The sequence below is a fragment of the Camarhynchus parvulus genome, chromosome 2, assembly GCF_901933205.1.
Source record: "Camarhynchus parvulus chromosome 2, STF_HiC, whole genome shotgun sequence".
In the NCBI taxonomy this organism is placed as follows: domain Eukaryota; kingdom Metazoa; phylum Chordata; class Aves; order Passeriformes; family Thraupidae; genus Camarhynchus; species Camarhynchus parvulus.
The window spans coordinates 139,672,001-139,699,903 of NC_044572.1; the positions used below are offsets into that span (position 1 = coordinate 139,672,001).

The following is a 27,903-nucleotide window of genomic DNA, read 5'->3' on the forward strand; positions in this document are numbered from 1 at the left end:
GATACACAGGGTTGGAAGTGTTACTTGAAGTTTTCATGTGTGTTTAGATTGGTGGCTACTCCAGCCAGTAGCTGCTTTGGGTCACAGTAAATTCTGACACAGGAAAATGTTATCCAGGCCTAAAATAAAGAGACAAAAGGGCAAAACCAGTTCATGGGCAGAAACAGGGGAACAGGTCAGCCAGCCAAATAAAATGGCTCTGGTTGACTCTGCGATCAGACTGTCCTGGGACACCTGCTAAACCTGGCCTTTTCAGAAGAGTTTAATCTCCTTGGAGATATGTTAGTTCCACATTTTTTCCAGTGATGCTGTTTATGCATCGTGCTTGCCTGGGCTTAAGGACTGCAAATTGGCCTTTTGACTGCCCTACTTGTATAGCTAGGTCCTTCTGGACTGACGTGATGTGATGGAGCCCACAACAGTGCTCATCTAGAGTTTGTGTATCAATGAAAACTGTCCTGTTGGGAGGTTTATAAAACCATTTATTTCATGGCATCAGGATCTTGGCTCTTACTTGACAGCATCTGATGGTCCCCACCTGCAGTGCAGTGAGCAGCTCTGTGTGGCAAGGCACTGAGGCTGGATTTTGCATTATGACACAGGCTGTACTGTATACTGGGAAGTTAGCTCGCATCCCATCCTGCCTCCTGCTGAAAATAGCTCGGGGTTAAGCTGTGCCTACACTACAGACTCCTGCCAGCAGAGCTGTCCTGGCCAAGCCTGGAGAGGTGTGATTCCTGAGCGAGGCAGGCGTGCCTGTGCTGGGGAAGCCGCCCTCTCTGCAGCCCGCCAGGGACTGGTGCTGGGCTCCTGCACAGCCGGGCTCTGCCCCACTGCCCTGCCCATTGCACAGCCTTTGGGGTCACACAGGGGCTCCTCTGCTGCTGAGCACTTCTGGGAAATCAGTTCCTCTAAATTCCTAAAGGTGTGTTTTCAAATCCTCCTAAGTAAAACAGAGGTGAGAGACACATTTGAATGTTCCATGTTCTCTCTTACCCTTCTTTGCAAGGTGGTTCCAGTGTTGCTGCTGTGCTCTGGAGCAGGGCACAGTGGGCACAGTGGCTGTTATTCTAGCTATGTGCCATCTAGTGCTGGATAATGTTGCGAGATCCAAAAATAAAAGGTGGAAAAATATGCAGACAGAGAAACAAGGCACAACTTTACGTCTTGGGCAGAGCAACTCCCTTCCTACTTCCTAGCACCCTCTTTCAAGACCCCTAGAGTTTAGAAAGATGGATACTGTTGCATTTTTACTATCTACTGTGTTTTTTCACACCAACTTTTAATCCTTGGCTCCCTTCAAGAGATTATGTTGTTAGACTGCTACTGTTAGTACAGGTCCTTTCATGAAATACTGCTCTTCTCTTCCTCCCCAGCATTTTAGAGTTACACATTTCTTTGCTCAAGAAGAACAGGGTTATTCAGGCCTTCAGGGTTATTCCAAGCCTCACTGGAGAAGCAGATGAGAGAGTGGTTTATTGGTGCTTATTTGATCTCATATTTTTAAAATATAAGCACCTTGTATCCTCTTGGGTATTTACCATACCAGTATTTGTGATACGGAAAAGTTTTGTTACAAGAATTAAGTGAAGAAGCTCTGGAGAGTAAAAATGGTTTACACAAGGTCAGGCAGGGAATTAAAATCTCTCCCACAGCCTGGCTGGAGCCATACACTCCTGCCCTCTCCTTTTCCTCTGGTGCACCCATGTCCCTGGGTAATGACTTGCTGCTTGAGTGGCTCAGCTTCTTAGTACAGTATAGCACCTCTGATTTCCAAACAATTCCCTAAGGATGTGCCAGCTGGGGCCACATCAGACCTGGAAGTCTCTTATTTATCTGTTTGCCTGTATGTTGCAAGTCACTTACTGCTTTTGGCAAAACTAGTGCAATCATTCAATCTGTTGAAATTGCCTGATAAAGTCATCAGATAAGAAAAAAGTGTACTGAGATGTGATTATCAACAAGAAATCATCAGGATGGCAAACTTGGCCTCTTTTAGGTGTTTGGGCTCTGACTTGGAACCAGTATGTGGTAAGGCTGTGGTTTTGGCTTGGTTTTCTCCCAAAATAAGTATGGGGGGTGTTTCATCCTTTGTAACAGTCTTGACCTCTCCTCCCGCTTCAGTGGAACTTGCCACGTTTTCTTCTTGAAAAGGAGACCCAGAAAATTATTTTGCTGAAGCAAGTACTCCATCAAAGACACAGATGTGCTATGGAGAAGCAGAACTTGCAATGTTAACTGCTCTCCAGCAAGGTTCATATACAAAGACACACACACACATCTATATATATAGGTACACCAGTTCTCTTAAAAGCCATGGAAAGCAGGGATGTCCAATTTCCAGGAGCATAAAGCTCTCACATTTAGCCTGTTCCAACAGATTACAGGAGGTGCAACCTCAGTATCATTTCCTTAATTACATCAGCATTTCTTGTTCCCCTCTTCCACACACTCCCTGCAGCCACGAGATCACAGTTACTGTAGGAATTCACACTGGTGTCCCAATGTTCAAAACCAACACTTGCTATTTCTATATGTTTCTTGGAGGTTTTTTGGGTGTTTTGGAAGCAAGATGCTAAAGACAAATAAACACATCTATAAGCAAAGCATTTGAATGACTGTGCAGTCATTATAACTGGTATCAGGACAAAGGAATGCAAACTGGCCAGTCTGTGGCTTCATGCCTTTAGCTCCTGTCCCTCTTTTGTTTTTCATTTTGAGCACAGGAAGGGGCCAGTATATGACCATATGCTTACAAAATGCTGGTTACATATCTTCCAAACACTGTTGTCATAGTAATGCTATGACACGTATATGTCACATTTTGTCACGCTGTGAATGTACCTGTGTAACTCCAAACCTTACTGTGTTTCCTTCTCTTTCTTCATCACCAGTAATAACAATTGTTTCCAAGGAACTTAATGCATTTGTTCCAAATAAATTGGAACAAATGCATTTCTGTCAGTGCCAGTGGGAATTTCATACTCTGGGAAATGTGTGAGGGTATTGCAGGCAAAATGTTAAGCATGTACTTAAACATCATTGATGTTGATCAAGTTAAGTCTGCTTTAAAACCTTAGGAGCTATTGCCTCTTTCCAAGCATTGTCTTACTGGGTGGTTCTGAATGAAGGAGAATTGCTCTTCCCTTGCAAGGCCCTAAAGATGGAATTGAACCTGGAGGGAAGAAATAGCAGAAGTTGCTGCTGATACTGCTGTGAAGATTACCTTGGTCATATCTTTTCATTTTCCAAAGATAAGATTCTTTCAGTATGATCTAAAGATTCCTTCAATTTTCAAATGTTGGGAGTGGGTGTTTTTTCTCTTGTGATTTGTTTTCCTTTATTTTTCTTGTCTTGTAATCATCTTTGCAAGTTAAACAAGGTTTTGAAGTTAACACTACTTTGAGGCAGTGATACCTAGGCCAGAGAGGTTCACACCTCTGTGGTGTGAGTGAGTTCTTGTGATTTTTGTGAAGGGGAAGTCTTGTGATGAGAACGTGGAGGAGCACAGCCAAGGTCCAGATTTGATCTCTGGCTTTTCCCCTGGGAGCCTTTGGCAAATGAGAGATGAATGCAGGCTCCATATAACCATCTTTAAAATAGATATCCCTTGGGGAGAGTATGGATTAATTAACATTTCAGAGATGCTTTGAGTTTCTTTGGTAGGTGTTGCAGAAAGGGTTTTTTCTTGCTAGACAGAGGCTGTCTAAAGGACAGATTACAAGGATGTTGGTTTACCTCCTCAGTGCTCTTTTCTCAAATTGAAGACTGTTTACCTTCTTTAGTATGCATCACTATGATGTTTTACTGCCAATTTAAGCCAAATAAAATATACAGTGTCTGGACCAAGATTGGGTTTTATACCTTCACATCATGAGAGCTCAGGCTGATAATTTGCCAGTAGCCTCAGGTCTTTGAGTAATTTGTCAGATGCTATGCTGAACCTGATTTGCATCTGTATTTACATAAATGCTTTAATTAAAATTATATGCACCAATCTGAGATATATGAACAGCACTGCCTGTTACTTGTTTACATTCCCTGACAATAAAACCCTGCCCTGGCTGCTTCTTGCTGATTTTGTGACTTGACAAGGCTGTTTGAGGTGGGGACTAGAAACTTGACAGGTCTCTAGTTAAACTGTGCTGCAAACTGAGGAGAGACAGGAATCTTTCAGGACAAAATTCTGCCTTTATTTTAGCAGCAGGGAAGATCTGAGCAATCTTTGATTCGGGGGTCAAATTTGATTCAAGGGGTCAAATTCAGTCTGTATCCAATCCTGAAGTTCTAGCTTTAGGGTAGTTTTGTGCAGTCAGAATTTATATTTCCTTGTGCACGATGTCTGCTTTGTCACACATCCCAAATGGGAAACTCCAACGAGGACAGTAGAAAATCTTTTTAAATACAGCCTCCATGAAGAATAATATTGTTGAGTACTGTTCATCTTTCAATAGAGCACTACAGAGCTTCCTGAAGGGCAGAGTTCTCTAAGGGATTTTGGGGTACCAGATGGGGCCCTGGTTGTTTCAGTGGGACATGTGAGAACATGTGGCTGAGTTTGGATGAAGTCAGTGAAGACTCTGGATGTGTTTTTTGCTTAGACCACACATTTCATCTGGAAAACACAGCCATATAAACAGAAATTCAATCCAAACAGTGCAGTTTGCCTTGGGACAGTGGAGGATGTTCCAGTTGAGGAAGCTGTGCTGCTTCACAGTTATTCAGAAGTTGTCATAATGTTGCAAGGGACAAATGGGAAAGTTGTGCCTGATTCCACAGACTGTTGTGAAGATCCATGAAGTACAGGCTAAAGAGAGCTGTAACTACCTTGCCTAGATTTGGAGGGTTGCTGAGCTTTGTTTAAAGGTGTTTACTTAATTTGCTTTATAGGAGATCCTTTAGGGTCAATGTTTCCTTCACTGAGAGGTTGTGTATATACAGAGGATTGGACTAAAATCAATGTTAATTGTAATTAATACATAATTAAAGGTCCTTTTCAACCCAAACTATTCTATGATTCTGTATAAATTTGAATTTGCATTACCAGTAGGTTTCTCTGGTGACCTCTGACTATATTTTCTGACTGTAGTTATTTCTGAATCTCATTTGAGAGAGTCCATTTAGGTTCAGCATATTTGTACATTAACATTCATCCATTAACCTGTGTGCCTGATAGCTCTGTTCAAGATGCTGAACTGTCCCCTGTGGGACAGGTGGCCAAAAGCTGTTTAGTGAAGTCCACGTGAAAGAGCAGAGGAATAAAAGCACCTGCATTTGTGGCAAAGTGCCCTAAATATTGAAGTGAGGGGGTGTTAGTAAGCTGAGCTGGCTGGATTGCATGGTTGAGGTTTTGGGGTGAGTGGCAGTGCAGGGTGATGGTGTTGAGGGAAGCTGGAGCCCACCCCCTCCCATGGGCATTGCAGTGCCACAGCCTGAGCCTGGCACAGAAAGGGCAGCCAGCAGTGATGGCCGGGGTGGTACCTGCCAGGGCACCTTCTGCCACAGCTGGGGTCTGCACTTTGCACTGCTGGGGTGTGCTGGGCTCAGTCAAAGCCAGATTTGCAACCTTGCCTGAATTCAAACTGACATAAATAAATCCAAACTATTAGTATTGCTTTGCTTCATCCATAGTGACAGGATGACACCACCACATTAAGTTCATTTTGGCATGGGGGTGCTCTGATACTTGAGAGGAAGGTGGGGCAGGCAGTGGAAGGGCAGCAGCCCTTGTTCCCCCTGTTGTGAGGGGGGATGTTGCTGGTACTCAGTCTGGATTTATCCATCACCGAGGGGAGCGCAGGGCAGGGCCTGGCAGCGCTCGGCCCTCTCTGCTAATGAAGCCTTTGCAGTGTGAGCAAGCACATGAATGAGAGAGCGTGGGATGTGACACACAGGGGAAAACCTTTCCCCCAGGGAAAGGGGCCTGTTGTGATGGGGTATTTGTTTTATAGTCTGCTCTGCAGTTGTCTCTTCTGACACTTTGGAGATCCATTGGCCAGCTGTCCCAGCTCCCCTCAGACATCTGCACTGCATCTCCCAGCAAGGGATGGAGCAGGATGGAGGCTGGTTGTCAGTAACCCTGGAAAAGTGTGGCTTACAATCCAACTTTAACGCTGAAGCAGCTGCTGGTTTGAATTTGGACTGACATCCAAGGTGTGGATACATCTGCTCGTGCCCACTTGGGTACCTCAGGCTTTCCCAAGGGGAGCTTTAGATGTGTTGTGAGGTGGGAGGGCAAGAAAGGGGGTCCAGCAAGCAGTCCTGCATTTGGAGAAGGTTTCTTTCATAAATTGTCCTGTCTGATTTTGAAAGTCTGCACTAATGCTGCAGATCTGGTGAGTGCTGCAAGCCAGCCTTTAATCAGCCTGTGCGTATTTTAAGAATTGTGCCGACTGTTGCTGCCTCAGAGATACCTGGAGATTTGGTGGAGAGAAGCCTGTCCTAGTTTCTCAGGGTAGCCAGAAAGGCGTGCTCATTTCCCAATTTAACGTGAGCCTCCTCAGTCTTATTTTTCAAAGCATTTTCTTTGAAGGATTGCAAAGCTCCAAGCAACCAGTTAATGCATGGGGGAAGAGTGAAGACATAGTGTAACAGAGCAATAATTCCTGCAATTAGAAGTATATTAATAACTGCACTTGGGCCATGGGTGGGAGTACAGCAGGGTGGGGTTCTGGAAGCAGGGCCATCCTTGGCCAGAGGCACCTCCAGCCCTGCTGCAGAGAGGGCAGCTCACTGGTCTGCAGCTCTTTGCTTATTGATGTGCAGTGCTGGAGGCAGCATCCAGCAGCCTCATGCAGGACTGGCAAGGTTCCTAACAAGGACAAGGCTTAATGGGGTAAAATCATGGCAAGGAAGTGTTGGGGTTTAATAATTTGTGTGTCAGAAATCAGTTAGGCTGGGGGTTTTGTATGGGTCACAAAAAGTGTGGGTGGGATGGAAATGGTTACTCATCTTTCCATCCAAGCACTCCAGACTGGGAAAAGTGAGTATAAATGGTTGATGAATCTGTGCAGACTATCCTCTGGATCTTGAACATGCCAGACAAGAGTCCCAGAGCCAGGGAATAAATGCTTATCTTAGTCAGACCCCTCTTGAGTTCTCACTTGGAAGTGTACAGGCTCTCTTCCCATGTGCCCAGATCCCTGTGAAACAAGATTTTGTCAAAGCAGGCACCCGAATTCCAGCAGAAGCGCATTTGATAATCAGGCTCTTGGACAATGTGGTGGAGTTCCCAGCATCACACCACCATGAAAATATGCAAAAAGTATCTCTCAGAAGTAAAAGCGTTCCATTCTGGAAAAGCACTTGAGAGACAGTTCATTAGCTCTTTATTTTCACCAACCTAATTGACATTCCCCACTACTTTATTTATTATATTCTGCTGTCATCTGGAGTGGTAAGCAAATTTTCTGAGTTGTCCATACTAGGAACTGTCACCCATTGGTAGGAGTCCTCTGGGAAGGGTCCTTCCTCCATCTACCATGTGTGTGTACAGATGAAGTTGATTCAGATCTTCAGGGTATCTGCAATAAGTCATCTCCTAATACAGAATATCACCTGAGGCCAGTTCTTACTTATTATTTCTATTTCAGAGCACCTCAAGACACACATTGGTTGATGAAACAACACAAAGCAAAGCTGGAGGCTGTGCCAAGTAGTTCATAACCATGGAGGAAAACTTGGCAGAGGAGCAGAGAAAGGAAGGGAGGAATTAATGGTAAAACATGTGTCTGAGTGGTTTTGATGTGTTTGTTTCATGTTAGCTTTCTTAGATGTTGTCAGCTGTTGCTAAGTTTTGTACACCTAACAGCAAAGATGGTATTAATGGTATTAATGAAAATAGACCCAGTATGGGAAGAAGGCATTTACTGAATTTAGAAGTCGATCCAGATCCCTTTCACTGTTAGATGGATTTTATGATAAAAAAATCTACCTTTTTGATTTGGAGTCACCCAACAAAACCAGTCCTTGGCTGAGATGGATGTTTGACTTGAGTTCTGACGTTCTCTTTTTCTTCTTTTTAAACTAAAAAAACCCTTAACTTTAAAAAAATGATACAGTATTTGCAGAATCAATAGAAAAGCTGACCCAGATAAAAGTGTGCAAAAATTGGTTTCATGCCCTAGAACTTTTCCTGCATGCTTTTTGATGCAATGTATCTGATCCTTCAAAAAGGAGGTAACATACAGTGATCTCAGTACCTTTGAAGAATTGTTCTGGAAGAATAACAAGGAGTACTGGAGAAAGGGGAGTGCACTTGTCTGGTTTTCTCCCCCTCATTAAATATATCATGAGACAGAAGAAATTTAATGTCATGTTGCTGATTATGTGGAAGGATAAGATACATTTTGTATTAAATCTGATTTGGTCTGATTTTTAAAAGATGAAAGTGCATTTTTCCTGAACAGTCTTCACAGCAGGATGTGAATTGCACTTTTTCTCCTTGGTTCAAACCTGCTTCTGCTGGAGTGAGTGGGAAAGTTGTATCCAAGTAGTAGCACGGTTCTCTCTCAGAAATGTGAATATATCCTCAATCCTGAGTGGGGTAGAAAGCTGTAAAAAATATTGGTGCTCCAGATGTATTCCAGTAGAATCACAGAATGGTTTGGGTTGGAAGGGACTTGTCTCATTCCAGGTCCCCTGCCATGGGCAGGGTCAGCTCCCTCAGAGCCCTGTGCAGCCTGACCTTGAACACTTTCCAGGACAGGGCAACCACAGCTTCTCTGAGCAACCTGTGACAGGGTCTCACCACCCTCACAGTAAAGAATTTCTTCATAATATCTGACCTAAACCTATTCTCCTTCAATTTGAACCCATTATCCCTTGTCATGGCATTGCATGCCCTTGTAAATATTCTTGACCCATTTTTCCTGTAAGTTCCTATAGTTCTCTTCAGGTACTGGAAGGCTGCAGTTAGGTCACCCTGAAGCCTTCTCTTCTCCAGGCTGAACAATCGCAATTCACTCATCCTTTCTGTGTAGGGGAGGTGCTCCATCCTTCTAATCATCTTTGTGACATCCTCTGGACTTGCTCCAACAGGTTGATGTCCTTCCTGTGTTGAGGGCCCCAGAGCTGCAGGTGGGGTCTCACCAGAGCAGAGCAGAATGGCAGAATCACTCCCCTCAACCTGCTGCCCAGGAGGTTTTGATGCAGCCCAGGGTGTTTGTCTTTCTGGGCTGCATTGCTGGGTCATGCCCAGCTGTCATCCACAGCACCCCCAGGTCTCAGCATGGCTGCTCTGGGTCTGTTCCTCCCCAGCCTGGATTGGTCCCAGGGGTCACCCTGACCCAGGTGCAGCATCCTGCACTTGGGTAAACCTCATGAGATTCCCATGGGCCTACTTCTCAAACTAAGACAGATCCAAACCTTAATTTTATTCCAATGGAGCACAGATCTGGAGGAATCACACATTCAGTGAACCTCTGTTGCTTTGGTTTCCAAAAACATCCCAGGCTGTTCAGGGCTGTGTACCCAGACACATAGCAAATTAATGTTCAATACAGGCATCAGAGCAGTGAAGGTGATAAATTGATAGGATAAATTTGTGGGACAGCAAGACTGACAGGCTGTAGGAGACTTTGATTCTATCCCTTTGTATTCTTGGCCTTAAAAGTTAAAGTCTAGCTGGAGGGGAAGGATGGGCCCAGAGTTACTGATTCTTAACAGAATAAGCAGACACACTGCCCGGGCTGTGTTGCCTATCCCCAGGATAGGGAGAAAAGGCCACAAAAGCAGCTGCTTTGTGGGGATTTCCACAACCCTTCCCAGTCCCTGGGATCAGTCACTTTTTTAGCGTGTCAGTGTGTGCAGACTTTCCCCTTGTGGCTCCATTTACTGGAGCATGGGGATACTGAAGAGACAGGGCTGGGGCTGTGCAGCTGGGAGAAGTGCAGCGGGCAGGACCATGCCCTGGGAGATGCTCCCATCAAACAGGACCTCCAGGAGTTTGCAGTGAGGAGAGCAGCTGAAGCTCAGGACCTAGCAGGAACCTATATTCCTAGAAGGAATATAAGGGACCCTTATATTCCTTTCCTGTGGTATGTTTGTGGCTCTGTGATTACTTGTAGCTGACTCAGGTACCTCTCGCTGAACTTTGCAGGTAGAGGGACATGGACGCTCTTACTGAAAACAAGAAACTCAACAACACCTAACAGTGCTGGTCTTCATGAGCAAATGAAGCACAAACACAATTATTTGAGAGGAGAAAAGTGATCTTTTGCTTTATGTTTATATCCTGTGCTCATTTCATTTCTTGCACCACTTTTGCACCAATGGCTGCTGTGTTTGGCAGGAATTTGCAAATACATGGTTGCTTTACAGCCAAAAATAGGAATGGTCTAAACAGCTGGAAAAGGGAAACCCCTTCCTCTTGCATTTATTTTTATGGCAACAAAATCTAGTCACTGTCTGGTCTTGATCAGTCTTGGTTTTTCCCCTTTTTTTTCTTTTCAGCTTGAGGGTTGAGGGAAACAAAAGAGGGAGTGAATAAAGAGCAAGGGAAAAGAGTGATTGCTGCTGGGCTCTGTCATGTGGTGAGGAAATCAGGCTGAAACTGGAGAGACCAGGCCAGACCTAACAGTCATACTGGGAGGCCTTGAATTGTGTCACACTGACAGTGGATCTGAGCAGTGACAATAGCTGGTGTTGTTTCTGGCTGCAGTCTAGCATTATCCATATGGGAAGTTGTGCTGATGGGTTGCTTCCCGCATTTTCCCCACCTGCCTGCTCTTACAGGCAGCCTCAAATGATGACCCCTGTCCTTCCCAAGTTGGCACATCCTTTAGATCATGGGGACTGATGTGGGGTAGCATGTTTTTCTGTTGTGTTTGCTTCAGTTCTCTCTTTGTTTTTTCCTACTCTTAACACTGCTGTTGTTATGAGCTTGGGTATTTGGTGGGTAGTGGAAGGAGTTTGTGATTTTTGGCTCTGTCCCCAGTGTACAACTTACACCAATGTATCTCCATCAAATGGAGATATCTCCATGTGTGGCACCTGGATGGATCTGAACACAGGGACTGCAACACTGCAGTTGTGGGGAAGAGTGGCTGGAAGGTTGCCCAGAGGAAAAGGACCTGGGGATGCAGATTGACTGTGGCTGAACATGAGCCAGTGTGTACCCAGGTGCCAAAAAAGCCAATGGCATCCTGGCCTGGATCAGATACAGTGTGGCCAGCAGGACCAGGGCAGGGATTGTCCCCCTGTGCTCAGCACTGGTGAGGCCACACCTCGAGTGCTGTGTCCAGTTCTGAGCCCCTCAACCTGAAGAAAGACCTTGAGGGTCTGGAGATTGTCCAGAGAAGGGCCATGGAGCTGGGGAAAGGGCTGGAGCACAAGTCTGATGAGGAGAGCTGAGGGAGCTGGGGGTGTTCAGCCTGGAGAAAAGGAGGCTCAGGAGAGACCTTGTCACTTTCTCCAACTCCCTGAAAGGAGGCTGCAGCCAGGTGGGGTTGGCCTTTTCTCCCAGGTAACAGTGACAGGATGAGAGGAAGTGGCCTCAAGTTGCACCAGGGGAGATTTGGATTGGATATTAGCAAACAGTTTTTCACAGAAAGGGTGGTGAGGCACTGAAACAGGCTGTCCAGGGAAGTCACCATCCCTGGAGGTATTTAAAAGATGTGTAGATGTACTTAGGGACGTGGTTTAGTGGCTGACTTGGCATAAAGGTTCTTTCCAACATAAATGATTCTGTGACTATATAAGGGGACATCCCATGGTGTTGAAAATTAATTAGCAGGTTAACAGTCCACAGCTTGGTTGTTTAAAAAGTTATTGCAGTACATATGTTGGGCAGAAAAAGTGCCCAACAACAGTGCGGCAACCATTGTGTCGGAAAACAGTTCTCAGTCGTGGCCCTGGCAGAGGAGGGGTCTGGCAATGTTTTCCAACACCTTCATTACTATGGGCATGCAGGTAACTAACCAGAGGGTGACAGTCTGAAATGCAAGGGTTAAGAGGAATAATGTGAAATAGTTTAACCTCACTAAAGGCCAAATACACTAATAATGAACTTTTTGGTAGCCAGAACCCTACAGGACATCACTTTCTCTCTCTGGCTGTTTTCTTATGCAATCAAACATTCTTCTCCTTGCTCTAAACCCCTTGCTGCCAATTTAAAATAGTATGAGACTGAGATTTCTCACCCTTCAAGAAAACACTTTGATTTGTTGAAGGAAGTTAGGAACAGTTAAGGAGGTAGGAAAGAAAGCCTTTCTTTCTTTCTACCTTTCTCTGTGCTGACATCTGCAACTGGGGGATGTGTTGAAAAGCAAATATAATCTGCTTTGAGCAATGCTTTCCCGTTCTCTTTCAGGAGGAAATGGGTGGTCACCTCCCCGTGCTGGGGCTGTGGGGTTAATGTTGTTGTTCGTGTGCAGATTTTTCAAGAGGGCGCTGAGATGAGAAGTGGCAGGATTACTGTCTGTCTGTCTGTCCTTTCAGTGCCAGGGAAGCCAGGCCAGGACCCTCGCCAGCCCCTGTCTCACCCTGTAGCCAAGGCCATCTGCAGCTGCTGCCAGCAGCCCCAGCACTTCTCACCAGCTTCAGCAGAACTGTGGATGGGCACAGCCTGGCCCTGAGCAGCCTGGGCCCGAGGGACTGGAGCAGTCCCCTGGGGTGGCAGCCAGGCAAAGGTGGCCTCCATGGCTGCCCAGGCTGCCTGGCTCAGCCATCTGCTTCTCCCTAGAGGAATGTGAGATCAGTTTCAACCTGGCAGAGAAGAACATGTTTTCTGAAATCTACTAAATCTCTCAGAGGGGAGAAATAGTTTCTGGGACAGTGCTGCACAGTGAAAATGTGCCTAAAACTATGAAATTTTTCCTTCTTTTTTTTTTTTTTAAGACAGCTAATTTGATTTTTGATCGTATTTACTCTTTATTTTGCTGTTGTTTTCTCTTTGCCTATTTTTATGCTTTGTAATGTTTTCAAAAGCAGTTGGTAATATCAGGAGGCATTGCAAAGAGGGGTTTGGTCTGTTCCTGTAGTTTATAGAAATTTTCCTGGAGGAACCTAAGGCTGGAGAGCTGCAGCATGGTGCAGCCTTGGATTGACTGGCTGGGACAGCTTCTGCTCGCAGATCCCTGAAAATTATGCAAGATGGATAAGGACTTTGTGTGAGTGGTCCACACTGATGAGGTGGAGAAGATGACGCTTGGGAGGGGCCTCCTGCTCTGTGTTTTCCAGGTCAGCACTGGTGGTTTTCCAGGGGACCTCAGGGGCTGCCAGCAGCAGCTGCTGTGGGGTGGAAATACTCCTCTCTTCTTAAACTTTGTTCAAAAGGCTGGAGAAGGACAGCTGAGTGCCAAGTGGGACAGGAACAAGACCTCTGGGGATGGAGTGCTGTGGGAGATACCCCGTGGTCTGTCCAAGCATCACTGTCTGCACAGAGTGTGTGCACTTACTCAGAGACCTCAGAGCACTTTGGGAGTTTTTAGTGGCTTTTTCACTGCATATTTAGGGTTTTGATGTAGACTTTCAGTTGTATTTTGTCTGTTGTAGGGATGGGGGCAGAGATGGGCTAATTTTAATAGCTTTAGAAGAGGTGTTGAAGGCAAGGAGGCTCATGAGCATGTTAGTCCATGGTGCTGTGCTCTGCCAGGTTTGGTGAATGCTTAACAAGAACTGAACCAGCAGCCAGGAGCTGTTGGGGCTCTTGGGATCTGCTGGGATAACTGTGATTTTCAGTGTGTGGAGAGAGATGACTTTCAGGAACATTTGTATCTGCTAATCATGCTGTAATAACAGTCTGCAGTCGAGAGGCTGCAAACCCCCCATTTCCAGCACAGCTGTGCATGTTTAATTCCACAGAAGGCATTGCTAGTCTGCTGTTAGGAGTAATTCACATTGCCAAGGTGGTAATTTTGATCATGGAGTTTTTTAGGGAAATAGAGGTGTAAGCTACACTGAAAAGTTAATAAATGCCTAGTATGATACAAACATCAGGGAGCGAGGAGCAGGGACCTGGTGGGTGGCTGCCAGTGCCCCACCCTGCATCCTGGGCTTGCTGTATTCCTGCCTTGCTGAGCCAGCAGCAAAGGAAAGCAGCATCCTGGGCTTAGTGAAGGAGGTTTTTCCTGACCTATTGCCTGTACCACCAGTTTGGGGCTTTGGGGCAGTCAGGCCATTTGATGGATCAGCAGTGCTGCGGGGAGAACACCAGAGCTGGTGGAGCTGTGGAGAGTTGGCACAGCCTGTTCCATGGGGATGCTTTGGGCTGACCCCAGGATTTAAACCACCCAATTGCATCTTCAGGAAGAGAAGCTGAGAGGAGTGTGGGGTTTATTTTCCTTCATCTCAAGCTTGGGAAAGCAAGTGCTTTCAGGGCTTCCAATTCAGTTTCTCTCTGTAAAATACGCTTTTGCAAAATTGATAATTTCTGTAGGTTGAGAGAGTCTCAAAGGAACTTTTCTGTCAAGCATCTAAAAAGTACCATTATTTTTCTTCCCTGTCTAACAGCAGCTCAAGATTTGCCTTTTAGCTCTCTGAAGATATCTTGACAATCTTTTTTTTTTGTAGAAAAACTCCATGGTGAATAAAGCAAAATAATCCCATTTTAGGTGGTTTGTGCTGTAGTGTTTGGGTTGCAGAAAGCATGTGGAGTGCTGGTGTTTATAAAGTATGTAAAAGCTGTTTTGTTTATTTTCCTTTGTTTTGCCATGAGGTGTTTTTTTGGAAAGAATCTAGAATGATGAAGCAGCTGGTGGCTGAGTCTCCTGCTCAGTGTGCAGAGAATGAATATTGGCTGGGATAGCTGCAGTTACTCACTGCATGCTGTGGGCCACGTAAACACACAAACAGGCAATTCCTGTCAACCAGGAGTGTGTGGTAACTCAGAAAGCACCATTTACTGTTCTGTACATGTACTCACCATGACAACACAGGGAGCCAGCAGATACAGATCTCCCCAGCTCTTGTCCATTGCTCTGTGGGTATTGGTGTGGCACAGCTCATGTGGGTGAAATGGGGATGGCTGTATGAATGCCTCCTGTGCAGAGGGGAGGGCTGGTCTGAATTTGCCTGATCCCAGCATTGTGATGCATCCCAGGAAAGTGATGTTTTCATGGCAAGGAAGGCTGCTTCTCCTGCCTTGTGCTGCCTTGGAGTAAGCACATCCCCAAGGGAGGCTGCTCAAGAGCTGCCTACACCGGGGATGCTCAACACAAGCAAACTCAGGCAAGAGTTTTCAATAGTAATTACCTACCTGTTGAAAAAGTTGGTGTTTCTATATCAAACATGTTTGTGACTCCTTCATTTCACTGTTGCCTAACTCCAAGTGTTCAAAAGCAGTAGCAGATCTCCCAGAAGTGTGAAATACTTTGAAAGATCTGAAATATGTATGTGTGTGTATATATATACACACATATATTACCAACTTGTTTCTGGGCTGTTATATTAAACCCAAATCATATTCTCATAGCCACGAGGGGCAGAAACTTTTTGTATACTTTCTGAAGAAGATCCTGCAGGATGATTACAACAGCAAGGGATTGGCTGGAATAACCCTGAAGATTTCTTTCTGCTTTATGTTTCCAAAAGTGGAGAAGATCCTTGCAGAAATTTCACCAGCTGGGTCTTTAGGAGAAGTACCAAAAATTGTGAGGGTCAATATACAGTCCCAACAAGCAACAGCACCATACACATACGTATTTATTTCACTTAACATTCCAAGCAGAGGTTTGAGGTTGGGGAAGGACAGGGCTATATTGAACTGTAGGTGATTTCCTTGTTCTTTAGAAGTGTTTTATTCATAGGTTTGGATTTTGTTGTGTTGGCAAGCTGTAGGGTCACTTTTGTGTGTTGGATGCAACACTGAAAAAGCAGGATTTCAGATAGCAGTTTTAGTAAAATATGGCTGGACTAAGCCCATTAAATACAGAAACAGCTTCATCCTAAGCCTACCATGTGAGAATGGAGAATTTGACCCAAAAGAGGGAGGAAGAGCAGCAGAAGGTGGCCTGCTGGGTCCCAAAGTGTTGAAGGTATAAATAGCACAAAATCTGCAGCTATCCCATGTGTTTTATTTCTCTTTTACAATTCAGTGAAACTAGCAGTTTTTGCCTTACTCTTAGATGGAGCAGAGCGGGAAGCAGTTTCCCTTTTATCTGTGAATAAACATGCAGCTTTTTCTAGCCTAAGCTCCTAAAATATGGTTATGGTTGTGTAATAGCTTCTGGCTCCCCAGCTCCTCCAGTAGCCAGCATGCTCTTTCAGGAAATCAAGTCATATCTTCCTTTGAAAAGATCCAAAAAAATACCGACCTAACCTGCTGGGAAGCAGCAAAAGACTCCAGGTGGTTTCTTTCGGGTTTGTTAGCCGACCTTCCTCGGGCCAGATAGCAGGAGGCTGGAGTTTCAAACCCAAATATTTCAGCTTGAGCTGAAAGTGCAGCTTGTGCTCACAGTCCTACTGAGGCAATCAATAAGCTTCTGCCTCTTTTCCTGGGGGGCTTGTGGGGTGGTTTTCTGTTTGTATTTCTTTTACTTAGAGCAGTCCCTTGGCTGTTTATTATCTCTTTAGCCATTCTTGCAGACCTGCAGGCGCTGTGTTTCTTAGGTGTGCATACAGCCACTGCCAAAGGAGAATATTCTTCTGTTCAGTTCTGCTCTTGCAGCTGCTGAAGCAAAACCTTCGTCCTGTTTTTAGGGATAAAAAAAAATAAAGCAAAAATGAGGAAAGCCTACTTTAGCTTTGGGAGACAGCAGGTGAGTCCCTTTAAGGAGGAGAAGGACAATTTTGATGGCATTTTGTAGAAGTTCCCAATAGCCAAAGAGTTTGTTCTGGAGCATGGCAGCTGCAGCAGATGTTTTGTGGGTATTTCCAGTGCAAGCCACAGTGGTGGTATCTCAGGATATCAGTGTGAGTGCTCTCCACTGTCTGCTTGGCCTAAGAAATGTGGATTTTTTTTTTCTCCTGAGAGGCTCCTAAGGTTCATTATGTTACTGTAAAAGGGCTGGAGGACCAAATCTTTCAAATGGCTTGTCAGTGGTGGTCAGTGGAAAAGGGAATTGCTGGAATTCCTGCTGGCATTCCTGGTGTCAGTGAAAAAACTAAATTACCAGTTGTAAAGGAAAAGGGATGGCTGCTATTCTCTTTTCTTTGTCTCCCTGATTCACATGTTTTTTTCCACTTTGTAGGTATCAGAAGTACTGTTCATCTTCAGAGAGATTCCCAGGATGTAAGAAATCAAGTGCTGTGAGTGAGTAGCTTTTTCTTTCCATTTTCCTTTACATGAGAAATCCAAGCTTGCCCAAACAGAAGGAGAATCTTCTAATTTTTTTTCTTTTAAAGACATTTCAAGAAATGTTTACAGCAAGCAAATCCAGTCTTTTGGAACTAGTTGAGTGCCTTTGGCACCTCTTTGCAGCCCACAAAATAAAGTCAGCATTGTATTGCCACATAGGCTGAATAATTATCTCACTACAGATATAAACCACATGAATGCATTTAACTCAGAATATGGTTAGCAGAATGGACCATTAGCACCATCTGAAGCTTGTTTGTTGTTTTCAAGCTTTACCAGCTATGGAAAGACAGAATCTTGCTGAAGAGTTGAGGCATTCCTTGGGAAGTGAGCTTGCATCATTTGCACTGGAAAAAGAGCACAGATTGGCTGTGATGTTGTTTTTTGTGTGTATGGACAGCACCACAGCCTTGTCATCACAACAGGAAACTATCCAATATTTGGGTCTCCCCTGATGTGATAAAATAGCTTTGAATGAAGTTTTATATCACAGGAGACACTTGCACACTTGCTTCAAAGCACCTTAGCCAGGAGCTTCTATATATATTACAAAAAAAAACACAAACCTGAAAATGTATATTTGAAGAGCAGCTGCCCTACAGCCTTTCCCTATGCATTGCTGGAGGGTGTGGGCTGGGATTTCCCAGCAGCTGTGGCTGCTCTGCAGCTCTCCAGGTGGGCCAGCCAGTGCTGTTCTAAAGGGACCTCAGGAAATGCTGGTTGGAGCCTTTAGCTGTGTGCCTGGCACAGTGTGGGCTCCTGAGGCAGCTGCTCTGAGGTTTGATAACAGGGCTGAAATTTGGATACTGTTGTTCTGGGCTGCTTTGCTTTCTGTAAGTAAATTTTATTAGCAGACAGGTAGAATAAGGGGTTTTTTTGAGGCTTTTATAATCAGCTCCACTCCTGGTTTTACCCTGTTCTGTGGTGATGGCAATCTGTGGTTACTTGGACATCAGCAGAGTTTTGTTTCTATTTTCATTTCAGTGGCTTAAGCCTGTTTCTGTTTGGGCTAGAGCAGAATAAAACCCCAAATTGAAATCAGTCTGAAAAAGAAAGGGCTAGTTTTGTTAAAGGAGAAAAACTGAGTCCATCCATGTTTGGTAAAGGTGTGGTGAAAATTCCCTAATAAACACCTATCAAGCATTCAGAAACTAGTAAGCAAAAAAATTGAATCCTTCTTTCAGCCTTTTATGAAGGTTACTGGCAATGAGTGCAGTAACTGGAGAAAAAAGGGATGTGAAATGATGACAGTGTTTTGTATTGATCTCCCTCAGTAAGGTCCACGGTTCATGTTCTTCCTTTGAATCACAAATGTTTTCTTCTAACTCCTTGGTGTTTAGACTGCCACACAAAACCTGCTAATTGAGCTGTGGGGCTTATTTTTTGTGAGTCACTTACAAAGCATTGCACAGGGTGGGCTCTGGCCTCTGTGGTTTTTTACAGCTGTGTTGGCTTCAGAGTGATGAATAGATACTAATTTAAGTGAAAAAAATCAGCAGAAGTGTGCTTTGTATATATCCACATCTTAGAAAAGCCCTTTGCTCATCTCAGAACCAAAACTTGATTGTTTTTCTCTTAGGTAGGCAGTGTTGAAATCTGGGAATCATTTTCTCAGTTCCTAATGAATCTACATCCCAATGCACCCCTGTGGTGGTTGTTTCCACAAAGGGGTTGAGCATGAGAACCTGCTCCTCAGAGAAGAACTTGCTGGTCCCACATAGGTGTTGTCTGTGTCATTAAATCAAAGTAAAACAGCAGGGCTGATACAGGCATGTAATCCACAGGTGCCTCTGATATATTATAGCTGTGTTAAGAGGATGAGAGATAAAGCCAAGAGTGGCCGCCTTGGAAGCTCCCCAGGCAGCTGGGCTGTGGTCTCAGATGGCTCTGAAATTACTGCAGCAGGATCCAGTCACAGCTCAGCAGTGAAAGGAGACTGGAAGCTCCCACTTGCCTCTCTTCTCTTCTGGCTGCATGACAGGAACTGGGGAGCATGAGGTGGCTGCAGTGGGACAGTGCTGACTGAGAAACTTCCCTCCTGCTCAGAAGCTCAGGAAAACCCAGAGCTGGGAGAATTTGGCTCCTGTGTGTCAGCTCTCTCTGTCGTCTCACAGTACTGCCCTGCAAAATGTTTCAGTTGTTCTATGAGGGAACTGATGGAGAGAAGGGAAAAAAGGCTTTCTTGTCATTTCCTTTCTCTGTTTGACTGCCAGCAGCTGGAGGTGAATCTTGCCAGTGGCTCTCCCAGAGGTGCCTGTCCCCTGTGAGGGGTGGCAGTGTGGGTGTCAGCAGGGGCTTAGGGTGGCTCTGACTGACATCCTTGCCTTGGGGCCTTGACCAAGAGCTGTGTTATGAGCTGTTAGGGAAGGTTTGGGAAGCTCCTGCCACTTCCAGTGGGCCTGGGGACAGTTATGAACAAGCTGTGAGTGGTTGTTGCTTCACCCATGAGGCTTTAATTCACCATCCCTTTGTAAGGCAGCATCTCTGTCCTGCTATTTAAAAGCAATACCCACTTTATTATAGGCTGAATTCAGCTGATGGAGTTTTGTTCTCTGCAGAGATGGCAGAGCCATCTCTTGGTGGGGAACAAGCCCTGGGAGGATGCAGGGGAGGGTTCCTCCAGGTTGTAGGTGCCTGGGGAGAAGCATCCTCAGGTGGTTGTGTGGCTGCTCTCCCTCCCCTGGATGCCGTGGCAGAACAGGTTGGTGAGATCATGCAGGTCACAGGATGCCCAGGGCAGGCTGCAGTGTTGGGCTACAAAGGCACAGCAGGTCTGGTGGGGGAGCAGGAAGAATAGAGAAAGTGTCCTTTGGGCAGTAGTAGCTTGGAAAAATTAACTCAATGTCAAGGCTTCTGGATGTACAACTACAAAAAATATACTTGTTGCAGTAAACTGTTCTCTTATCAGATGAGATTTAGATGAATTTGGGGTTATTTTTGTTTCTTGGAGCTTGGAAGCATTTTCTGCAGATAAAATGACAACAGTGTGTTAGGGATGCCAGAATGTACAGAAACTGCTTTGCCAAATGCAACAGTGGTGCTACCTCCTTGCTCTTACATGGGGCAAGAGATGGGGCTCTAGCTGTGGCAACCTGAAACTGTCACTTGTACTTGTCACCAGCAAAGCCACCTCTCCAAACAGTGCACTCCTCCCAAAACCAGCCCTCATTCTCCCAGTGCTCGATCAGGCAAGTGACTGGAAATTTTGGACAGAATGTTTTATTTTGTAAAAGGAGGGGAATACTGTTGTAACTGAGGGATAAAGATGTGGAGGAGAAGTTGGTTGGAGAGCAGGAGAAATTTAGTCAGGGGAGATGAGGCTCAGCCAAAAGCCTCCATTACAGCTCCAAGATGAAAAGGGGTGAGAGGATTTCATTCATGTAACTGCAAATGTGCAGTTCATATCACAGCCCAGGGCAGGTTTTCCCCAGAGCTGAGTGCTGCCTGGGCTTTGGTAAGGATGGGATTGCTTCTCCCTGGCTCTCCAGCAGCCCCAGTGTGGTGGTCCTTTGGGATCTTGGCTCCATTCTTATTTTTGATACTGTCTCTTCTTCCTTTTCTTTTCCATTAAGTATGATGTCACAAATGACATCAGTCCAATAACTGCTTGTGGTTGTCATAGCCACAGTCTGTGACACCCAAACAAAGCAGCAGGAAACCAAAGCTGGCATACAGATGCTGTAATATTCATTACATTCCTTTTGGTTAATAACTGTGTGGTTAGGTATTTATTTTCCTTTGGAAAAAAAAAAAAGAGAAAGGGGGCTTAAAAGCAAAAAATTGAGTCACTGAGGAGGAGGAAGGTGGTTTCCAACTCCATCTGACCAGTGTAGCTGCACTTCTCCATCCCAGTGCTCTTCCCCTGAGGTAATATTGCTCTGGCCTCACCTACTAACCCCCTCCTGCAGTTGTTGCCATCCCTTCAGACCATGTGGCAATGCTGCTCATGAACAAGGCAATGGGAGACACTGCACTGCTCTAACACAAGCTGTGTCCCGGGGCAAAGCCTCCCGAAGGCTGGCAGGGAGGGCCAGCAGCAGCCAGGTCAGGCAGCTTTACCTGCTGCATGGCTGAGGCTGCCATTGTTGTGCTGCATGGATAGAGAATAGAAGGGTATTTCCATCTTTTGGGGGCATCACATGTGAGGGGGGAGTGGTTGTTTGCTGTTCTTTGTTTTGTTTTGTTTCTTGTTTCTGTGAAATAAGCTTTTCTGGTTGAGCAGCAGAGCTTGTTTGTCCCTGCAAGATTTAATCACTTCTTCAGTTTTGCACAGTTGGCCTAATAGTAGGAAGGTGCTTGCTACAAAAAATAATTCCAATAATGTAAAAAAAACATTAAATAAATTACAGAAATAGGTGTGGTATGAGCACTGCATTTGCACACAAGCACTGGAGGTGGGTGGCTGGGGCTTGCTGGGAAGGAGCCACCTCAGCCCCTCATTGCTGCAGGCCTGTGGGGAGCCACTGTCTGTGTGACCCTCACCAGAGCTTCCCCTTGCCCAGTGCCACCCCCTCTGTGCCCCACAGGGACATACTGACCCTGGGGACTCCAGCATGGTTTCCCCAAAATGTCTGGGCATGTGATTCCTGGGCTGAACCCCGGTAACTCCCCAGGTCTGTGCTGGGAGCAGCCAGCAAACACAGAGCAGAGTCCAGCTCTGCATTCAGGCACTCGGTGCCGTGGCTCCTGCTGGTGCTTGCAGGGAGGTGCTCATTATATAATAGCTGCTGGTTGATTAATATGCTGTGAGTCAGAAGCACCAGGGTATTTTAGCTTTCTCTAGTTGCTATGGTAACGTTATTTTAACAAATAGCTTTTTAATATTTAATTAAAACAGCTTTTGGCAAGCTGGAGTAAGAACTATTACAATTACTACTACAAAGGGTTAGCAGTGAAGTGTATTCCAGAGCCATGGGGTTTTTTGGTTGAGCCTGTGTCATGTGTCCCCCACCCTGATCTGTCAGCTTCAAAAAATTAAAAAAATAAAAACACCCAAGTAAAAAATGACGAATTTGTTGGTTGTGAGGGATGCATTCTTGTTCCTAAGACACAAAGCAAATGTAATGCAAATCTGCAGTTACTCTTCACAATTGAAGGTTGTCACTTCTTTCAATGTACAGTGCCAAGGCAGCCCTGTGAGGACAAAGCAGTGTGATAGCATTTATTAATCACTGCTGTATCACTGGTGTTCCTTCTTCTACCTCTGCCTCCCCAATGAGCTCATTCCTGTTTTGTTTGCTTCGTGTTCCCTCTGTGTCAGGTTGGATGCTTTCCTTGCCAGCTTGTGGAGGAGGCTGGTGCTGTGTCCGGATCAGGCTCTGGACAGATTCCTAGTCTTTTTTTAGGTGAGCTCCTCTGCTCCCTGATACCAAATGATTCTGCAGCAGAGACAAATGAACAGAGAACTCAGTCTCCAGAGAAAAATAAATATTTAACAGCTCTTTGTAAATAACCTTTATTTATAGAACAGTTGCAGGTTCTATCATACTTGGTAAATGGGGATGCTTTTTATGCAAGAATTCTGCCTTGAGGGACTCAGTGGATGCTTAATGTCGTCTGTGATATAATAATGAAATAAATGTGCTGCTCTCATGGGATTCCCTTCCAGCCCCTATTTCCTGTGGTTAACTTCAGTATTGCACACTTCATCTCTATTCACATCACATTCCTTAATATTGTACTGAAACCTTATTTGGAAGGTACGCCTTTATTTCCTGAGGGAAAGGGTGTTGAGGGTTGTGACTTGTGCACGTGGGTCTGAGGCTGTGTGTACAAATATAAATTACCCATCCATCTGTATCAGTGTGGTGGCTGGCCCAGACCTGGGGATCCATGAGCTCAGCCTCTCACTCTCAGGGAGTCTGGGATGGTGCTGTTACCCCATTTTGTAAATGAGTGAAAGTAAACCTGGAGAGATGGATTAGGATGTGTTTCACCCCAGCTGCCTCTAAGTTAAGCAGTTATTCTATAGTAGCTGTCTAACCACTTCCAGCATTAGTTGGAAGACTGCACCATTTGCAGAGATGTTTCACCCTGCTTTAGGACAGATGTTTGAGGCAGGTCACAGGCATATCCCTCACAGTTGTCTATCTATCCCCATTTAGCTCTGAGCCATAAACTAGATGGGGAAAAAGTGGACAAGAGGAATGCCACCCTGACTAAAGATGACCTATACAATTTCTGTAGGTGGTCCATAACAGTGTTCCAGGCTGCAGGATGTCCTTGCTCGTCACACTGCTCTGGTCACACAGTGTCAGGTGGCCCTTCCAAAGCAGCACAGCTAATCTCTGCTACACATTGCTCACAGCTGGGCAGCTGGGATTTAACAGCTCAGAAGGATATGCAAAACCAGTCCCCAGGCATGTAAACTAAGGTGCTAAAGATTTGTCTAAACCATTCCAGCAAGCCAGGAAGAGGATTCAGGCTTTCCTTCCTGTTTACACTGAAGGTGTGTTGTCATGACCAAAACTAGAGTGAGAATATTACTGCTGCAGTAATACAGTAAGTACTATGGGTGTGTTAGGCAGTTCCTTAAAAAATCCTTCTGAGTTGCATCCCATACTTCTTGCGAAGTTCTTTGTCTTTTTAAATCCCTCTGCTAGCTGATGGCAACCCCATCTAATCCAAAGGTGATCCCAGGATATGGCAGGAGCTGTGATGGAAGCAGGGTCTCTGGTGGATGGTGACAGCCACAGAGCAGCACATGCTTGCAGCCACCTGTCTCAGCTGCTGCTTCCTGAGAGGTCTGGGGAGGAATCCTTTTTATTTTCTACCACCAAGCACCTGACACACTGCAAAAACCAAGTATGTTTTCATAGCAAATGTGGGTCTCCATTGGGCTTGCAAGGCAGCAGCCAGGACAGGCTTTGCAGTGGGATGGTGGGAGCTCCTGCCATGCTGGAGGGGCAGCATGGGGTGGGGACAGGCAGGGGCTGCCATGGGGGAAGCTGACAAGCAGATGGATGGAGCTGGCATTTCCAGGGAGTGGAGGAGGTGAGTACTGCTCTGTTAGCAGATGTGATCAGGCTGCCTCAGAGGGGCAAGGGGGCTGAGAGCTTTGAACCAAATGCCCTGACCAAAGGGAACTTGTGGAGCTGTTCCTTGGGAGGAGGTGGGAAGGGTTGGGTTGATGGTGATTGGCAAGGGTAGAGGTCTGAGCAGTGATGCTTTTGAGTATCAAAAGGCAGTGGGTTGAGTAGCTGAAATAGGAATTGTTGCAAGGAGGTACAGAAATAACATTTCTACCTGAAGTTTTCATCAAATGGCCCAATTTTGCAAAGGATACAGAGACAAGTGCTGCAGGATAGCAATCCTGCTTGGGCTACATGCTAAGAGAAATGGTTATGGGTGGCTGATAGTGAAAATACCGACAGGGCAGCAGATGGGGGAGCCAGGAAGGTCAGGCCACCTCTGCTGTCCCTGTCCCTGAGCAGAGGGGAGCAGTGGGCTGTTGGGGAGGGATGGCTGTGCCAGGAGTGTGTGTGGTGGAGCAGGCCTGGTGCTGAAAGATTTGGGGGAGTCCTGGGTGGATAATGCTCCTGAGTGCTGGGATGGGTGGCAGGTCTGGAAAGCTGTTCCCCAGGAGGGAAATTGGGATCATCAGGAGGGGGAAAAAGTGGAAGGTGGGAGCCTGTATTTCTGTTTGGGCAACTGTGCAAAGGAGTTGTATTGGAAAAGCTGAAATGTGATTTATGAGGGGAAATAAATGCTCTACAGTGAACACAGACTGCTGTGAGAGAGTTTACCTGTCAGATCCTCAGCTCAGCATCAACTACTCAGCCTCTCTATATGGGTGCAATGTGCTACACAGATTTTCAATTTACAGTAATTTGGGACTTGCATGTAGTCTGGAGAGGTGTGACAGGCACTCAGGCAGGTCTGACTTTCCCTCCCCTGAGGTTAAGGGTGGATCCAAGGTGGCAGAAAGCCCTGTGTGGGAGCAAAGGGCTCATCTTGCCCAAGTGAGTGCTCATAGATACAGCAGTAACAAGGACTCCACCAAAATGAAGACCAAGACTTGTGGAGTTTTGTTTTGGGTTTTTTTTAATGTGATTTGGGATCCATGTACACACCTTGCATTGCAAGTCTGTGGTCTGTCACAAATCCCCATGTAACCAAGCCTGGGATCTTCCCCCCTCACTTAAACCCTCATCCCCTCCCCTTAAAGCTAAACCAGGCTTTGCTAGCTTTCCTCTTCACTGCTCCCAGTGGATTTCAAAGGTACACTGCTGCTTCCATGTCTGCCTGATAAGCAAGAACATCAAGGGATAGAATAGAGTTCAGTGAATTGAGAGAGATTGGAAGCGACAAAAATTGCAATGAACTTTCCTGAAGCTTTCCATCTCCACCTGTTCCAGACGTTTCCTTTTTTTTGCTACCCTCAGTAGTTTTAGGCAGTGTTGTTTTCTCAGTGGCTGCTCGCTCATGGAGATGTCTCTTGGAAATCAGGAGCCCAAGGTCTTGCTTGATAGCAGGAGCACTTGGACCTGTGAGTCTGCTGTGTTCTGGAGAATGTGCTCCTGTCTCCTAACACAGTAAATACAGCGGGGGTATCACATCACCAACAGTTTCACAGAAACAACTGGGATGTTTCTATGGGTCATTTGTGCTTAGTCCCAGTTTCCCTGTTAGTGGCATTAGGCTGGAGCATCCCATAGGCACTGAGCACAGTGGTGGTCTCTGAGTTGACTCAGTTTTCATTGTCAGCATTAGTTATGACTCAGGTATAAACAATCTGGCACGTTTCCTGCCTGCATTCTCCAAGTCCACTCTTTTCCTTGCATGCCTCAAACCGGATATCTGTGTTTGCCATGCTCTGAAACCCAGCCAGGCTTGCAGCAGAGGAATCAAACCCTGCTGTACTTGGGGTAGCTGCATTTCAGATGCTGCTGTGAGTGTGTGTAGGGAAGAGCAAGGGGGGTGCAATGCTTGGAAAGAGCACCTACTACAGGAGGAGACTGGAGCTCTAGCAGGACAGGGAATGGCCTTGCATTTATTGTCTTTGTTATTAATATTGGATTAAAACGTGATTTATGTTACTTACATTATATATGTAATTTTATCTAGTGAGTGTGTATTAACTATTATATACTGTGTGAATGCAAAGAGAAACTGGTTGAGGTTTTTTTAGCTCTTTCATAAAGCATTCAGTAGATTCCCAGCTTGATGTGACCTTGCTCTCCTGTTGAGAAGTTTTCCTGTCTGAGCATGCAGGATTTGCTTTGGTTGCTGCGCCCACAGCACCAAAGCCCTTTCACCACAGGTGGTTCCAGTGGCACAGGGGTGCCCCCCTGCCTCCCTACACTCAGACAGTCACACCAGGCTTCCTTACCAGCTCAACCCAGGATTTCCCACAGCAGAGTCTCAGATGTCTGGATTCTTAAAATAATCATGGTGCAGTAACAGAATAACAGCTTGAACTGGTGCCTCTGGAGGTGGGACGTCAAACAAAGGAATCCTTGGGCTTTTACATCCCCACAATCTATGTGCATGAAAGTCTGGGCTCTTCCTGCTGAGTTTTTGGCTCCTGCACAGGGGTCCTCTGTGCCTTTTGTTGTGCAAAGGGTCACTGCCAGCTCTTGCCTCAGGCTCCCTCCACCCGGAGCTCAAATCTGCAGCTCCGCTGAATGCATTCCTCAACATCTCCAATTGTTTTACCTTCAGTAAAAGAGCCCTCTGAGTGGCCATGGACAGGCCATCCCTCTCATACTGGAGGAGTGCAGAGAAGAAGCAGCTTTCTTCTTTGATCTTGCTACTCCTGGAGTCAGTAGCAAAATTTCAAAGGACTTCAATGAGCCAGGATCAGCCCTCTAAAAATACTCTCAAGGCACTGGGGAACGCACTTGTGAGTGGGTGAGAAGCAGCCCTTATGTGCCTATGGGGTGGAAGGGAGCACACCCTTATTAATAAGTGTTGCTTCTTTATGAATATGTTTCATAAAGAAAGAAATCTCTGCAGTGGTAGTGTAACATGTAGGACTGGCTGTGGCAGCAGTAAGTTTTGATCTGTTACTGTAGAAATTCTGCCACTGTTTTGTAAGAGAAGATCCAAAAGCACCTTCCTTTGCTGTGTGTGAAAATCTGAAGGGTGCATTTTGTGCATGTCATGAGGATCTCTGAGCATCTCTTTCCAGCTGAGTCTGGATGATTAATTGTGTCATTTGGACAAACTCCTGATGCATACATCAGCCTCGTGGTAGCCCTGACTGCCAGAGGTGGCAGTGAATTCAAGGTACACCCTGTGTGTTAGAAGCAGTGTAAAGCTTCCAGAGCCTGCCATAACCTTTGGGGATTCCTAAGAGTGGTTTTGAGCATAGGAAGGAGATAGGGTAGGCTGGGGGTCAGGTCTGCATCCCCTGGCATGTGATGTGATATGACATGCCACCATGGTGGTGGCATCGGCAAGCACGAGGGGATGATGGTGCTCATCTCCTTTCCCAGCAGAGCACAGCTCCAGTGTGTCCTTTAAGCTTGAAGCTAACCAGGAAAAAGAAAACAACACTGTGCTCAGCCCCTGAGATGGCCCCAGCAGCACTGTGCAGTTGTGATATATCTGGTACACACAAAACTGCACTCAGGGACAGGATAAATGGAGAGAAGAGAGATGGTGACCTCCAAAAAGCTGCAGTGGTGGCAGAGGGGAAGGAAGCAGTGATTTAGCTCCTCTTA

General features: G+C 45.7%; 1 protein-coding gene across 3 annotated transcripts in view; it reads left to right on the forward strand.

Annotated features, from left to right (window-relative positions):
• Window positions 1-27,903, forward strand: part of ZHX2 (zinc fingers and homeoboxes 2) — a 75,363-nt gene that overhangs the window by 14,357 nt on the left and 33,103 nt on the right. For 2 of the 3 annotated variants that reach the window (XM_030971028.1, XM_030971027.1), the window contains one exon: window positions 17,130-17,191. The gene's annotated coding sequence lies outside the window, so the exon portion shown is untranslated. Of the gene's footprint in view, window positions 1-7,232; window positions 7,718-17,129; window positions 17,192-27,903 lie in introns of those variants that run through there. The other variant, XM_030971029.1, reaches the window with a different exon arrangement.